General features: G+C 47.4%; 1 pseudogene; it reads right to left on the bottom strand.

Annotated features, from left to right (window-relative positions):
- Positions 1-1,148: 1,148 nt before the first annotated feature.
- Positions 1,149-3,745, bottom strand: LOC113979204 (annotated as a pseudogene).
- Between the last annotated feature and the right edge of the window lie 414 nt (positions 3,746-4,159).

Below are 4,159 nucleotides of genomic sequence, written 5' to 3'. Positions count from 1 at the left end.
TTTTTTTCTATTTGTCTAATTTTTCCTGTTTTTCTCTTTTTTTTTTACTTTTTTCCCCTTTTTCTCTTTTTCCTTCCTTCTTTTCTTTGTATTGCCTTTTTCTCTTTTTTTCTCTTTTTCCTTTTTTTTTACATTTTTTTTCTATCAGTTTCATTTTCAAGGAAGATTTAAACACAGATCAAAACAATCTCCACCTACATATCTTAGGACAACAGATAATCTGGCATTGTTCCAGATTCATGAGGATTCCCAAGATCACAAACACTGAGACATGAAGGGTGCTCACACTAAAAACAACTTTCCCTGCGTTTTTCCACAGGTAGAGCAAGTGTGGAAGGGGCACTTGGTCCCAGGCAAGATGCTTTTACAGCCACTTGAAGCAGCCCAGAGTGGATCTGGCTGGCAAATGGGATTATGCCCATGCTTTCAAGGAGGATTTGCATAGTACATTGAGGGGAAACAGGGCCATTTCTTCATCTCCTGAAGGGATGAGAAGAGGGGGGAGCAGGTGCTGTGGCCCCAGAGCTTCTCTCTGCTTTGGGGTCAGTTCTGTGTTTTCCTCTGTCCATTGAATTCCCAACAAAGAAGGAAAAAGCTACAAGAACTCCAGTCTGGAGCGGTCAGGACATGTGGAAGCAGGGGAATTTTTCTTCCCAGCTGGGACTGAGAGTGCAATTTCACACTCCTTTGGAGAGCATTAACTAAGACATCCCATTTCTGCCCAGGGATCTCCCAGGGGGAACTCAATCCGGGCTGTGGGCAGGTCCCTGCAGGGGCAGCAGCTTCCTCTGCACATTTGAGCTGATAAAGCTGCTCTAACCCTGCACTCCAACTACTCCACAGCAATTTAGGACCTCTGAGGACAGTTCCCCACTGTTTCCACCCCAGCAGAGACCTGAACACGTCCTGTGGGCACTGTGTGACCACCCCTGGCATTAACACCCTGCAGGAATGAAGACACTGACTGTAAATACACTTGTCTACCTGTAAACCTCAACTTTCTTTGCTACTATACAGCAATAACATTTTCTATTCGTGTTGCAGCTCCAGACTTAATAAATAGAATTGCACATATTGTGCTTTAGAAATTAAAATGCATTCCAAAGTCAGGCAATGCTAAACAATGAAAGTCTTGAACCCTCCCCCCCCAAACCAGCCCCACTTTCTGCTTTCAGAACCAGCCCACTTCCTCACTCTCTTCACAAAGGGAGAAACTCCCTCTTTCCACCTCTGAAACAAAAATTCCCTCCCCAGAAGTGATCAAAAAGAGTCTACTTAGGCACTACTTCAAATGGAAGTTGTCTAATAACCATTACCTCTAACTCAGGAAGGGGAGGAGGTGAAGAAAGTCACGACAAATGTTTGGATTCCTTCCTCTTTGATGTCTTCTCTTCCCTATCTGACGCTCTGGGACGTGTGCAGGGGGGTCAGCACCTCTTCAGAGATGGTTCCTTTCACATTAGAGCCCCTCAAATTGGCTTCCTGGAGGTCACAACCTGATAGGTCACGATTCTGAAGGGGAAAAGAAAAAGAAGTGTCAATGGAATGCACCCAGAACTCTGTTCAAAGCTTTACTTGAAGTCCATTTACCTGAACTCCATTGTAGTCTGAAGCTGGAGAGGTCAGCCAAAAGCCAGCAATCCCCCAAGTTACCAGCTGACTATAGGATAGAAAGGAATAGGATGGAAAATGAATCCCAACTCGCTTCCAAATCAGTTCCAGCCAACGTTGCTCCCCCGAGGTTACAGGTCTTTAGATTGGCGTTTCTCAGCGTTGCAACTCGGAGGTTAATTCCTGTCATCTGACTGCCCTCCATGGCCACTCCTTTCAGGCTGGCACCTGGAACACACACAGAAAGGAGTTCTGGGAGGAAAACCAGTCAGAAACACAGCAGCTCCACACTGGTGCTGCCTCAGAGCTGTCTGAATTGGAGGAGGACAAGGGGATTTCGGGCTGAGATGGTCACAGACTCAGTGCAGCCCTTGTGGGCCCTTCTCAAGATTCTACAAACCACAGCTGAAACTTTTCTGGGCCATAGAAATGTACAAACGCAGGCTCCAGTTGGCACAGATTCACAAGGCAAAAGCTTCTTACCTTCCAGATGAGCTTTAAGACCTGATGGGTCCTCAGAGTTGCAGCCTTTCAGGGACGCTCCCTCTGCATTGGAGCGCAGCATCTTCCCCCCTGGCAGGTTGGCACACTGGCACAGACAGGAGTCACTGAGAGCCGGAAGAACAACACCAAAGACAATCAAGAAGACACTTTTAATTTCTGCTTTGGCAGTCAATCCCATTAAATCATTACTGTGAAGAAGTGTGAAAGCTTTGGGAACCAGAACAAGTCTAGAATCTATTTAAGAACTCGATGTTTTACACCGCTCTGTTTGTTCCAGCTCCTCTCTGTTAACACAAGCCCAGCCCTCCCAAGCTGCAGCAGCTCTTCCATCCAGCACAGAGCCTGACAGGTCAGCCCTCTCCAGGATGGCCCAGCACAGGTTGGCACGGGCCAGGTTGCAGCAGCTCAGATTGGCCACCTTGAAGTTGATTTAACAAAGATCCAGGTGGGAAAGTGCCGCTCCACTGAAACTGAGACCCTGGAAATCCCAAAGAATAAACCCCCCAAAAAAGGTTACATAGGGGAAGGGATAGGTGTGGACACAAGGTTAACATCATTGTGTAGATAGGTGTTGTGCTGGTTTAAAAGTTAACCAGCAGGGGAAATGAACTCAACTCAAAAGAGAGATTATAAGTCAGAATAACAATTTATTAAAATAATGCAATAAGTACAATTATACAGACAGACAAGTGGTTTTAACCCACAAATCCCAAATGTATAACCCAGCACCCTGGGGCATGAACAAAAGTGGTGTTCCTTGGCCCCCTGAGTCCAAAGTAAAGGGAGAAGGGAAAAAAACCTGCTGGTGGGAGAGCTGCTGCAGTCTGGTCAGAAAGTGGTGATTGCAGTCTAGCGGAGGGTGGTGGTCTCAGTCTGGTTGAGAGCGGTGAGCTGCAGTCTGGTTGAGAGCGGTGGTCTGCAGTCTTCCTCTGGATCCCACGAGTGGTAAAAAGGTTCCGAAACTCCCAGTTTATATATTCTCCAGTTCAGGCGGGAGTGCTCAGTCCCTCCCTCAGAGTGGGGAATTCCATAAAAGGGTATCAGAGCAGGGAATTCCATAAAAGGGTATGAGGACAGGAACATCTTCCCACCTTGCAGGCCTCTACTGACAACAGTTTCTGGGCAATGGCATGGAAGGCTATAGAATACACAGGTTTGGCTTACACCCATCCAGTGATGAATTGGTCCCAGGCGTTCCAACCAGGACACCCACTGATCCCCATTGTTTAATGGGTAGACCTGATGTCTCATCCCCTGAGATTTTAATGGGTAGACGTGATAGTTCATTGATCCCCATTTAGTTTAATGGGTAGACCTGATGTCCTATTTGCCCCAGGTAGACCTGGTCTCACTTATCCCCTATAACTTTTATGGGTAGACCTGATATCCCATTTGCCCCACTGAGTAATGGGTAGATCTGATTTCCCATTGTCCCTATTACATTTATTGGGTAGACCTGTTGTCTCATCTCCATTGACATTTAATGGGTAGACCTGATAGCTCATTGATCCCCATTGACTTTAATGGGTAGACGTGTCCCATTAACCCCTATTGAGTTTAGTGGGCAGACCTGATAGCCTATTAACTTCCACACTTTTAATTGGTAGATCTGATGTCCAGTTTGCCCCATTTTATCCAATGGGTAGACCTGATGTCCTATTTGCCCCATTGACTTCAATGGGTAGACCTGATGGCTCATTTATCCCCATTGACTTTAATGGGTAGACCTGATGTCCCATTTGCCCCATTGACTCCAACGGGTAGACCTGATTACCTGGATTTTTGGGGTGCCTCCTTGTCAACTCCCCCAAAACATTGTGTGGACACACTGGGGGTTCAGCAGAGCCCCCTCAAATGCCCCCTGGCGTCCCCCTGAGATATTGGGGTACCCTCTTTGCCCCTCCCAGAGCTGGAGCTGGTGCAGAACGCCGTCTTCACCGACCCCACCAACCAGAGTGCCTGGGTCTACCTGCACTGCATCCTCTCCCGAGGTAATTTGGGGGGGACAGGGGGTCCCTTCAGACCTGAGTCCTTCACCTGGGTA

Source organism: Neopelma chrysocephalum, unplaced genomic scaffold (assembly GCF_003984885.1).
Source record: "Neopelma chrysocephalum unplaced genomic scaffold, ASM398488v2 Primary Assembly neopelma1_61489, whole genome shotgun sequence".
Lineage (NCBI taxonomy): Eukaryota > Metazoa > Chordata > Aves > Passeriformes > Pipridae > Neopelma > Neopelma chrysocephalum.
Note: the sequence above shows the minus strand (reverse complement) of the source record. Positions and strands in the feature narration are given on the sequence as shown.